Consider the following 13,478-nt stretch of genomic DNA (forward strand, 5'->3'; position numbering starts at 1 on the left):
CAGGAAAGTAAAAATAGTACAAAGAATTCCCATATATCCATCACCCAGATTCCCTAAATGTTAACATTCTACCCTTGTTTTTATCATTCTTCCATTCTATATGTATATGTATATACACAAATATTATTTTTCCCAAACCATCTGAAAGGAAGTTGTAGACATATGCCCCTGTAGCCCTAAATATTTCTGTGTATTTCCCCAAACAAGGACATATTCTTAGATAACTTCAGTATAATGATAAAAACTAGGAAATTATACATTTACTTCTAGACACAGCATTTCTAAAACTGTACATGTTGGTAACTGCTACCATCCTGACCAGTATTATAGCTATAATTTAATCTGCTTTCAAAGGCAGACTATGTCACTGTTGCCTTTTGTTCTTATTTTACAAATTTTGCTTCAAACGATGAAGCTTCTTGCATCCTGACAATAGTTATATCACACTGTTTCTTCTTTGTGAATTTAAAGCAGGAGATCAAAAGTTACTCTGAGACCTCCCAGATATAACACATGTATCTCAGTTTTTAGGGTTACTATTTTTGGTCTGGTAAAGTTAGAGAAGTCCTTTGGGGTTCAAAGATTTGTGATGCGTGGTTTTGAATGTTCACAGAGCCATTTGTTCCCACAAATTATGATGAGCTTTTGTTATTATGATGTCATGGTACTGTCCCCCTCAAGCACTATATCACATCAGCTTTTATTGGTGTAGTGAACCCGTGATGGATTCTATTTCTATTCTCTTTCGGTTTGCTACTCCTATCCTACTGGGTACTGAAAAATTGTCCACAAGGTCTTTGTAAGTAGGGCTCAGTTGGGACATTTGCTTATCATAACCTCAAATCACGTTTGCTGGTCAGTTGTCTATTATTTTCTTTTCTTTACCCACTCTTCCTTCTGTTAGGATCTATGGGTGATAACATCTTTCTTGTCTGTAGACCAAGATTCTTGCATTATCCCCTGTGGTTCTTTTATACCCCATTCACACTTATGTAATCAATTCGTTTCCCAATAAGCCCTCATCAAATTAAAACTATTTTTAATTTGAGTGTGCTGTTTGTTTCTTCGTAGAATCTTGACTTATACAATGTCTTTATTGTTTACAAGCCAGTTTTCATTGGGTTTTCTGTTTCCTCCAGCCAAAATGATAAAAAGAGTTATGTGTGTTTGCATGTGTCTGTGTGAGCTTGTGTCTGCATACACTCTCATAGACAGAAACCACATTTGTGAACATATATGTTTTGCATAGTGGCTGATTATAATATAATTAAGTTACACACTTCCCTCTTTGGAAACATTTAGGCCCTCTCAAACCTTCAAATTTTCACTATTATAAATAATGTTATATAGAATATCTTATGTATAAGCTTTGGTGATAAATTCCCAAAAACATAACTATTGAGTTAGAGTATATATTTGCATTTATAAATACTTATTCTTACTTTACATTTTATAAATATATTATATTTGATGTTACAAAATTGCTTTTGAAAAGAATTAGAACAATCTAGCTGTGTGTGTGTGAAAGTACCCATTTTGCTGCATCTTAACAAGCATTATGTATTTTTGTTTTTTCACTTTTTGCTAATGTATCAGAAGAAAAACATCCTGTTTGTACATTTTTACTATTTTATGAATGGAGCTTAATTTATTTGTGTAGTTCAGAAATTCTTTTAATTCTCTATTTCATGCCTTGCCAAAAATCATGTAACTAAAGAAAATTAAACCAGAATTAAAAAAAACCCTAGATTCTGCAATTTTAATCAACTAGGAAGGAATTCTTGACCCATAGATGCTATTTATACAGTATTATCATTTGGAGGCTACTTCCTTAATGTTATATTACTGTAATCAGATGCCCAAATTTCTATCAACTGACTTAGCAGTCAGAGATCAAGCACCAGTATAGTTTTCTGTAATACAAAGAGAGTTTCTTTCTTCTGGGAAAGTGTGACTGATCCTGGTGAGGAGTGGTATGAAGGGGTGTTTGTTTGGGCTGCTGGTTTATGGCACTGAGAGCCATGGAGTTATTCAAGGGATATCATTCATCAGTGTGCTAAAGGAAATGTCTAGTTGCATTTCACCAGCCAATGCAATTGGGAGGGAGATGTTTTGTTCAAAGAAATCATAGTTTAAAAACTAAATGAAAAAGGGGAACAATCCACAGAATAATATCCTTAATTCTCCATTGATTATAAAAAAGAGAAATAAAGTAGCTCTTGATAGCAATTTTCAGTCTTATCTTCAATGAGTCACACTGTTCCTTTCCTTGAAGTTTCTGCAACTGTTTTGACTATTATCACAATTTAAAAAATTTTCTCCCTCCTCTATTTAACTCTTTGACCAGACTTACGAATCCATTCCTTTTTATATATTTTTTCTTACTTTATTTCTATCCCTTCCTCTGCCGTGGTCCCTGACATTGAAATTGCTTTTCTTTTTCAAACTAGCTTTTTCTTTTTGCCCAGTTCTTGGCTTATATTCTCTTTTACTAGGAACCTTTTAGGAGCTTTTAGAATATTCTTTTGCAGAGATTATGTACATCTTTGAGTTAGTATGAAAGGGCAAAGGAAAGTAAAATATTGAGGAACAGTTTTGTTTGGTGAGGGCTTTGCTTTGCCCAGCTGTTTAGTGAGTGCTGGGCTGAAACCCCAGTTTGCGCAACGAGTAGGAAAACATCACGTGACCCACATCAGTCTTGAAGTCTAGTCTGTGTTGGGCTTAGCAGCTCCCAGCACCCCAGACTTATGAGATCACCTGCAATCTCAGTCTATGCAGGACTAGGAACCACTTTGTCCCAGGGATTTCATTTGGACCCCTGGGACCAACTAATTGCTGCAAACCGCTCTTTTCAATTGGCCTTAGCTATGCCCTAAATGCCGGCGTCTTGGGTCATCTGCTATTTCTAGTCCTCTCCCTAGACTCTGTGTGTTCTCTCTGCCCATCCTTCTGTTATTGCTTCTTCCCAGCACGGTGCACTCTGCGTACTCACTGAAGCCCCTGCTCCATAGTAAGCAAGCTCTCCCCTTAGTCTTCAACTCGCCATAGACTCCCTCACCTCTGAAATAAAATCAGATCTCCCCCAAATGTGCTGTTGCTTCCATTAGCACTCCTCACATGATCAGGGGAACAGCAGGGGGAAAGGTGGAATGAACCTAACTCCTATTCCTACTCATTCTTACCTTACTGTAACATATAGTCCTGTTTTAAGCCTTACTCTCTTCAGATGCTAACCATCTACCCTACTGGTCGTTGTCATTAACTGAACCTCTGGTCCATATATCCACCTTCACCAATAATACTGACCCTGGCTCAGTCATTTTTTCCCCCCTAAGTCTCACAACTACTTTTGGTCTTTCAGGTCTACTTTGGAGTCCCTTTGAACCATCGGGAGATATAACCATGTTAGGCAAAAATGCACTGACTTTTTTAAAAGCAGTGAAATAAAATTTTCAACATACTAAAAATGGTAGGCTATATAATTTTTAAAAAATATTCAGGCCCTGCAGGAGAATGAACCACTCCACTCCTTTGAATTGAGAAGTGGCCAAGAAACTTTCTCTGGCCAATGAGACATGAATGGACCAATCGTGTTAATTCCATTCAAAAGCTTTAAAAACCAACGAGTGGCTCGCTACATTTTTCCTGCTTCTTTGGTTGCGGAGATATGATGGAAATGGGCAATAGACTATGGTTTTAAGCTGCTGATATTTTCTGGTTGTTGATTCTCTCAGCACAATTTAGCATGTAATGATGGATGTATTAAGAAACAGAGATTACCCTCCTCCCCAGCCCAGTGCCCCTCAAACAACACATTTTATCTGTAAGGTCCTTTATTTTTTCTCCAAGATGGTCTAAGCTGGTGAGTTTGTGTTTGTGTGTATGTTTCCCAATTTTTGAACATCCAAGCACATTTAAGTTCTTCAAGATAAAGGAGCATACAAAGAGAGAGTTTTCCTTTTGTAGCTACGGTTTTCTATTACCTGCCTCAAATGGGAACCTTATTGAAACAAAAAAATTAACAATGATGTCATCCCATTATACCTTTTTTCAATTGGCCTTAGCTGTGCCCTAAATGCCAGCCTCTTGGGTCATCTGCTATTTGTAGTCCTCTCCCAAGCGGACTTGTTGTTATTTCAGGGACTGAGAAGGAGGTTTCCTCTAAAAAAATATTAAACCATTTCTGGAATGGTCAGTCTTCTCATACTTGGTTTGGAAATTAAAGTGCCAGCTCCAAGCTTCAGAAACAATCCTGATAATACTGATCAATTCCATATCTTCCTAAGAAAACGAAGTATCCACTATCCAAAAGAGCTCCTTGGGCTTCCCTGGTGGCACAGTGGTTGAGAGTCCGCCTGCTGATGCAGGGGATACGGGTTCGTGCCCCGGTCTGGGAGGATCCCACATGCCGCGGAGCGGCTGGGCCCGTGAGCCATGGCCGCTGAGCCTGCGCGTCTGGAGCCTGTGCTCCGCGACGAGAGAGGCCACAGCAGTGAGAGGCCCGCGTACCGCAAAAACCAAAAAAACCCAAAAAAACCCAAAAAAAAACAAAAGAGCTCCTTGGCCTATAAATCATCACTTAAGAGACTTTCTGAATAAGGGCTAATGTTTGGTATATAACATAGATTCTGACCTCTTCTTTAGTTTCCATTTCTTGTTTTTATGGTCCCAGAACTAGAAGGATATTCTTATTATTTTTTCTGTTTGGTTAACCCTCTTGAACATCACATCCTCTTTATTCTTGAGATATTATTCACTCTCTCTCTCAGGGGTGTATTGTTGGCTGCTCTCACTGCCTCCTGAGAAGAGATGATGTATTTCTTCCCAGCTTCAGTGACTTCAGCCATGGTGGCTGCTTTGCAGAGGGAATAAAGCACACTGGCTTATTATGTTTAAAATTTCATACCCATATATATAATCATATGGATAATTTTCATCCAGAATTTTCACCTAAACCTCCTTAACCTCTCCAGTTCCAGCCATCTTCTTGCATTCCATTTCTGCTGTTCACTCCCAAGATCACATTCTCTTTGACATAATTTGGAACCAATATTTCTCTGAAATATTAGACCTAAATCCCCTAGCCTGAGTTCAAACTACAATATTCTCAGCTCATTTCTCTCTTCCTCTCATCATACCAATATTTCAAAGCTCTAATACACTTATTCCACCACTTCCTCAAATAAATATACCAGCTCTTTTCTGTCTGTGCTTCTTTTTCTCACCCCACAATCCAACACAACAATTAATTTTTCCTTGCCTCTTAAACCTTTAGCTCCCATGTGGGTTAATCAATCCCTGTAACTTGTGGGCTGCAGGCTGTTGAACACAGCTGGAGAAGTTCAAGTAACCACGGAAAAGCAGCACTGTATATTCCTATTTTCTGACCCATTTTCCTTAAAGGGTCATGTAGTAAATATTTTAGACTTTTGGGGCCACACACCGTTTTCTTTTATGTTATTGTTTTCTTTTTTGCGTGATACTTTACAAATGTAAAATTCTTAGCTTGGGAGTTTATAAAAACAGGCCAATAACTGGAATTAAGCGCTAACCCCCACTCTTACCTCAGATTGACCCACGGCAGTGCTTAGCAGTTCTTGTCAAGAACCTCCATCTGCTCCCATTCTCCACAACAGCTTCTCTTAACTCTGACTTGAAAGGTCCCTACACAACCTCCCCTCTGTTTCAGCTCCCTAGCAGAACTTACCATGCTGTTCATGACCTGGCTTCTGCCTGTTTTTCTCATCACCTCCTCACACACCTCTATGGCTACCGTCATATCAAAGTAATCCAGACCCTTCCCACTCCTGAAGTCCACCATGGACCCTCAAGTTTCAAATATCACTGTTACTGAACTCAGGTTCAGCTGCTCGTCACTCAAGAATCCAATTCTGAGAGACAAGTGTTGGGTAAAAGGAAAGATAGCTTTATTGAGGAAGCTGGCAATCCTGTGGAGAAGGTGGACTCATGTCCCAAAAAACAAACTCCCTTTTGCTGATCAGGGAGCAAGAGATTTTCAGGGGTGCACAGGCTGGGGAGGGTGCTACATGCAGAACAGCTCAGTTAGCTCTGACAGTCATCTTGAATTCAGTGATCTGAGTAGCATCATCTTGATTGTTTTAAGTACAGTTAATCTTCCAGAGCCAGTTTGTTCCCATTTCCTTAAGGCCGGTTCTTGAAATTGTGGCAGCTTATGTCATGGTTACAGTCTGGTCATCATGTAGCTAACTTCTACTGGTGGGGGGTTTCAGTATCTGCAAAACACCTCAAAGGATATGGCTCAGAATATTATCTATAGCCCTTAAGGAGAAACTAAAGGTCCTTGATTTTGCTTAATGGGTAAGCTATCATTATTTTTTCTTGTTTGATTGTTTTCCTTTGTTTCTGCATTTTCTCATTTTTCTGATTAAATTTATTCTTTGGCTAAAGTTTTTCTACAGACAAGAGGCAGGAGGAAGACATGGGGAGGTCTGTCCTGGGAAGGTCCCATAGAGTCCTGCTTCTTTACACCATGATAGCATAGAATGTTTCCCCACAGAAATATAGCAAAGTTTAACCAAAAATATAAATAACTCCACAAATTCCTATTGAGGGATACTGCATGAGACACAACCATTGGCACACTCACTGGCAAAGAGAGGTTCTCAAGCCTCCCAGCCATTCAGATACAGTCACCTCTCAGCAACATTCCAGACTATTCCATGTCATGTTTGTGGCTGTTTGGAAGAGCCCAAACTGTGAAGACTGGTTCCTGAGTGCCAGAGAATTTCTGTATTAACAGTTCTGGAAAAGATCTTTAGACTTTGCATATGAGGTTCTCCCTGCCTAAAGACTCTTCAGCTATCTTCACTACCTTTCTTTATATGGGTCGGCTTGACTTCTGGGATTAATGGATCAAAGCATACAAACATTAAAACATTTTGGTGTATATCCTTGAATTATTTGTCAGACGTTTGTATTGACTTAAATTCCCACTAACAGTGTGCACAAGTGTTCTTCCTGCCTAATGAAGGATACATTTTTAATATTGTATTTCAAAATAATGTTAGCCAAATTTTCAGAAGAATGTTTAAACTATATAATTGCATACAAGTCCAACCTCAATGCTTTATTCTGTGACTGTTTGATATACTATAATTACAGTCCTAATCACTCCCATAATTCTTTACCCTGGTTTATTCTATGGAGTTATTTCACCTCTTTTGAAAAAATCATCCTGGGGTGCTTGTAAAATTTGTTTTACTAGCCATGAGTGGCACCTGAATCTGTAGGTATTTATAAGTGATTGCTTCTTGCAGGTGTTCATCCTAGTGCAAATGAGTTTGGTTCTGAACAGATTTAAGCAGGCATTTGACAGCTTGAATGACTGGCACATTGTCATCTTCATAACACACCTAAAATGCAGAGTGCCAAAAATCGCAAACAGGTTGGGTGTGGTTAAAGATCTGAGACCTTGTCCACCTTAGTTAATCTTGTAAATCATAGCAGCAGAAATATGCCAACTTTAATTAAAATTACAGCCCATAAGGTAAAATATGATTATCTCATCTGCAGATATGTATTTTTATTTTAACCTTACACATTTGTGTGAAAATGCGTCTTTGTAAGACTCAGGTGTAGTGTGGGATTGACAGCTGATGGGACTGGAAACATCCCTGGGTGACAAAGAGTCTTTTTGGTATACCAGTCAGAATTTTTTCTCTGAACACTTTGAATTTTTGCTCTATGGCTGTAAAACTTGGGGAATTTTTATGGATGAAGAAGAAAATCCATTTTTGTTATATCATATATTGATGATAGACAGGAAAGGACAGTGAAGGAACTCTGAGAGCGCCAGTGATTCCTATCACATAGAACATTCTTTCCTGGGGGTGCTGGGGTTTAACAAAGAAGGACTTTGGATCATAGCGTGTGTGCATATGTGTGTGTGTGTGTGTGTGTTTTAGTTAATATTCACAAGTTAGTAATATTTAAAAAAAAAGAACAAGGGCTTCAAAAGGTATGAGGCTCAATCTTTTTTTTAAATTTGGTTTTCAAAAATTTCTATAAAGTTGCAAAATATTTACTAGATCTTTAAATTCCCGGCACAATAAGTCATCAACATATATGAGTACCTATTTTTAATTTCTTCTTAAATTTTTTCCGCAAAGAGGGAGTGTAGGACTCCTGATCAGTTAAAGAACTGAGCAGGGAAACAACATACGCAAAATAAAAAGAGAAAAAGTTGGGGAAGGAGAATCAGAGAGTTTGCTTTTCTGGGACTCAAGGATGAAAAGTGTTGGCAAGATGGAGCAGAGAAGAATGGAGTGGAGAAGGGGATGCCTAATGCCATTATGTTACCTAATTGAACAATTGGACCTGGGCTGGGATCCTAGCCTGGCCTGAGACTCCTTGTCTTGGCCAGGGAGGTTCTTTTTCCAGTCAGATTTGCACAATCAATAATGAAACTGATGCTGAGACTGGAACATCACAAGCTTTATTCAATGGCCAAAGAATGGAGAAGTGGGAACCTTTGTTTGCAAACCAACTTCTCAACCCAATTTGGTCAGAGACATCAAATATATAGGAGGGTCTAGGTGAAAGGGAGGGATTTGGAAAGAGTATCTAGGGAAAGCCCTCAGAGCATCTTAATCTTAATTATACGTTCAGTATTTTCAGAGGAAATTAAATATCATTAATGGATGCCTGTGAAGTGGCTGAAATTCAGGGAGGGATTTTGAAAGAGTGGGAGGAATGAATACTCATGAGTTATCCAAGAACAGCGGTGTGGTTTGTACCTGGAACTGACACAACTCTCCTTTTCAGTCTTTGTATAGGCTTTTCTGGTTGTTGTCATGACAATCATCCACTGTCATGGTGCTGATGGATGTGTCATTTAGAATGCTAATGTATTACAATGAGCATATAATGAAGCTCAGTGTCTACTGGAAGTCAAATCTTCCACTATCTTGGGCCAGGTTGGTTCTAACCAGTTCTTGTTTTTTTCCCTTTACGGCTTCTTCCTGAAACTTAGGTAAGAGTAATTGATTTCTATTCTAGTGAGGGGCTGGGGTATGATTCTGGGGCAACAGCCTTGGTAACATTAATAAGTAAATTACTGACGGTCTGGCATTAGTATCTGGAGGAATGTACTTATTTTAAAACCATGAATATAAGAGCTGCAAGAGACCATGGTGAGTTTTTCATTCCCTCATTCATTTTTCTAGACAAGGAAATTGAAATCCACAGACTTGTCCAAGACCTCACAATGAGGCAGGGTTAAAGCAGAGTCCAGGAGGCAGATTTTTTTGTTTTTACTTCTGCAATCTCTCTTTGATGATTCAGAAAATATGTCCACTTGGTAGTTTGAATTCCAGAACATATGTGATTGATGTTTAGAACATATGGAACATATGTGATTGATGTTTCTTTTAAACATATGTGATTGATGTTTTTTTTTAAAAAGAGCTATAATTTACACATTCAGATGAGTTTTATCACTTCATAGAATCATGTTAAGAAATTTTACATTAATTCCAAAACTGATTTTTGAGCTGGGTAGCCTTGGACAAATTTCTCAATCTTTCTAAACTTTCATTTTCTCATCTGTAAAATGAAGATAATATTGACCCTGCAAGGTTGTTATAAGGTTTAGAGAGAATATATAAGCACTGCAGGTAATCAAGAAATAGTGACTAGTGATAAAAACAAACACAACACAGCTAATATTTATTGATATATACTACTGTTTAGTACTTTATAGGAAATACCTCATTTGATCACTTTTTGACTATTTTTGTGAAGACTGCCATTTAAAAAATATGTAAGTATTGCTCAGTTTACCTTTTGGAATTTTTATATTTGAGTAATCTGAAGAGCTAGATCTCTGGACACCTCCCTTCTGCATGACCCTCATATAGGCAGAGCTGGGTCATCATAGGCCACGCCTCTAATCAGGATACTTTGTATTGTTGTATGTGGAGGTATATTAGATTCCCATTGCTCCCATAAATTACCAAAAATTAGTGGTTTAAAATAAATAAACAAATTTATTATCTTCCAGTTTGGGAGGTCAGAAGTCCTACACAGGTCTAACTGCTCTAAAATCAAAGGGTTTGCAGGGCTGTGTTCCCTCTGGAGGCTCTAGGGGAGAATCTGTTCCCATGCTTTTTCCAGCTTCTAGAGGCTGCCTGTGTTCCCTGGCTCATGGCCCCATTCCTCCATCTTCAAAGCCAACAACTTTAAGCCAAATCTGTCTCATGCTGCTGTACTGTATCTCTGGATCTCCCTCCTCTGCCTCCCTTTTCCAATTATAAGGACCCTTGAGATTACATTTAACCTATCTCTACAATCCAGAATGATTTTAGGTTCAGCAAACAACCTTAATTCAATCTGCAACCTTAATTTCCCTTTGCTATGTGACATAAAGTAGACACAGGTCCTGGGGACTGGGATGTGGACGTCTTTGTGGGAGCCATTATTCTACTTACCACAGGAGGCTGCATAAAGGGAAGTAGAAGCTGCTAGCTGGGAGTTGAATACTCTGACTTTACTGTATCTATGTTCTCCGTGGGGAAGAATTTGATAACACTGACATAACTTTCACCAGCCTTGTTTTGTCATCAGTGCTGCCTTGTAAAGATGAGATTTCTTTTTTGCCCGTAAAATAGTTTTTTGTTTTCTTTTTATTGTAGAATTCAAGGGCAGCAACTGAGAGAGTGTGGTAGGGAAAGGCATTCTTGGGAGGAAGGTATGGGGAATGAGCATGGACCATGCTTTTGCTGCATGCACCCCGATCCCAACTGCTGTGGCTAGGAGCACAGTAGGGGATGCAGACAAACTTGGGTTTGAATCCAAACTTCCCTTGTTAGCTAAGTGACCTCGGGTGAGGTGTTTACATTTTATAAGCTGTAATGTGCTCATATGCAAAGTAAAGTAATACCAGTAAGCCTGTGCTCATACAGGCTTATTGATATTAGATGGAATAATGCACGCCAAGTGTTTAACATAGTAACTGACTTACAATGCGGACTCCGTTAACATGAGTGGCTCTTGTTATTTTCACCTCTCTGAAGTTCAGTTCCCTTACCTGCAAGAAAGGGTTGGACCAGATGCTTTCTACAATCCATCCAGTTCTAAACAGTCCATGATTCTAGATATGGTTCTCTCTGTATGAAAGGACCGAAGAAATTAACTTTGTTTTGTTTTTGGAGAGTGAGGTGCGTAAATTTTAACTAGGGGTTAATTATCTCTGATCTAAAGGTGATACATGTATTTAGGATTTTTATTTTTTTATTTTATTTTTGAGATGGACCTGATAAGGTATATATTTCAGAGATGTTATCCTTTTTATTTTAGGATTCAAACTTAATAGCATGTTTGACCTTAGTATTCTGTTTGATTAAAAAAAAATTCTACTATTTCTGTAGTTATATCGTTTTTCCCCACTTTATTATTTATTTACCTTCATTTTTTGTCTTCTTTATCATTTTGACTAGTGATTTGTCTAATTAGATTTTGTTTTCAAACCAGCTTTTGCTTTTATTGATTCTCTTTGCATTTGTTGTTAAACATATTAAGATCTGCTTTTATTTTTATTATTTTATTTCTTATAATTTGTATTTCTTCTTGTTACTCTCCTTCTAATTTCTTGAGTTGAATAGTTTAGTTATTGATTTTCACTCTTTTTTCTAAAAAAAGTATATACAGTTAAGAGTATAAATTTTCTTCTGGGTATTGCTTTAGCTGTATCCCACAACTTTTGATATGTAAAATTTTCATTAATGTTTAATTGTAAATCTTATAAAATATATACATAAATAAAATTAAGTATTTATAAAATAAATTATAAAATGTATAAATATATATAAATATTATAAATATTTTGAAACCACCATTAGAATTAGAATCCATGCATTATTTAGCTTGTGTTTTTTTTTATTTCCAAAGATATAAGGTCATATTTTTGTCCTTGACTACTAGTCTTATTGCATTAATCCAGAGACTGTGGTATGAATGATAGAGATTCTCTGATATTTGTTGAGATCTGCTTTGTTTTCTAGCAAATGGTCAAATTTTGTAAATCTTCTATATGCACTTGAGAAAAGTGTTTATTCTTTAATTGGTACATACAGTCTTATATGCAAAATCTGATGCAACACATATAGATATTTTGTCTTTGATTTATCCATTAGTAAGGAAAGGTTATTAAAATCTGTCACTATTATTATGGCATTATCAATTTATTCTTGCCTTTCAATTGATTTTTACTTTATATATCTTGAGGCTCTTTTATTAGGTCCATACAAGGTTGTAATTTTTATATCTTCTTGGTAAATTGTTAATGTTTTCAATATATAATGACCTTCTGTATTTATTTCAAAACACATTTTGGACTTAGTTGCATTTTGCCTGCTATTAATATAATGACTAAAGTTTTGCTTTGTTTTTTGGGGGGATGGTGGGGCAGGTATCTTTTTTCCCTTTACTTTCAACTATACTGTTTCTTTGTATTTTGAGTGTTTCTGTTTTAAACCTAGGTGAATGTCTTTGTTTATTCAGTCTTTGGTTTTATAATCAATTTGTTCTTACTGTCACTGAGAATCTTTTTCTTAATTGAGATATAATTTTTGTATAACATTATATTTCAGGTGTACGAAATAGTGATTTACTATCTGTATATATTACAAATTGGTCACCACAGTAGGTCTAGTTGACAACACCATTCACCATTTACCACACATTGTTACATATTTTATTTTCCTGGGATGAGAACTTTTAAAGTTTATTCTCTTAGCAACTTTCAAATATACAGTGCAGTATTATTAACTATAGTTATCATACTATACATTACAACACAAGGATTTATTTATTTTGTAACTGAAGTTTGGACCGTTTGACTTCCTTCACCCAGTCCCCCCACCACCATTCCCCAGCAACCACTGATCTGTTGTCTATATCTATGAGTTTGTTTTGTTTTGTTTTGTTTTTTTAGATTCCACCACAGGATAGATCATGTGGTATTTGTCTTTCTCTGTCTGACTTATTTCACTTAGCATAATGCCCTCAATGTCCATCCATGTTGTCATAAATGGCAAGATTTCCTTTTTTTTATAGCTAAATAATATTCCACTGTAAATGAATAATTGAAGAATACACTTCTTTTATATTTGCTTTTATAAATGGCATTTGGGGATTTATTTCTTCCACATTATTTTATACTTCTCATGATTTTCTCTTTAGGGCTTTAAGGGTTAGATTAGAGCTTAGGTATGGAAATTATGGACATAGATGTGATCAGAGAAGCCAATGGAGTAGATTGACAGGAATCAGAGAAAAAATGCTGAGAAATGAGAGCAGTATTTAGAAGAAGGTTTAACAAGCACGTGGAAAGAGATTCACAAAGATACAGAGAAGTTCTGACCAGAGCAACAGGAAGAGGATCTGGAAAGGCAATGTCTCAGGGTCCAGTATCTGAAAAGTTTTCCAGTAAGAATGCA

The sequence above is a fragment of the Lipotes vexillifer genome, unplaced genomic scaffold (genome assembly GCF_000442215.2).
Source record: "Lipotes vexillifer unplaced genomic scaffold, Lipotes_vexillifer_v1.1 scaffold311, whole genome shotgun sequence".
NCBI lineage: Eukaryota > Metazoa > Chordata > Mammalia > Artiodactyla > Lipotidae > Lipotes > Lipotes vexillifer.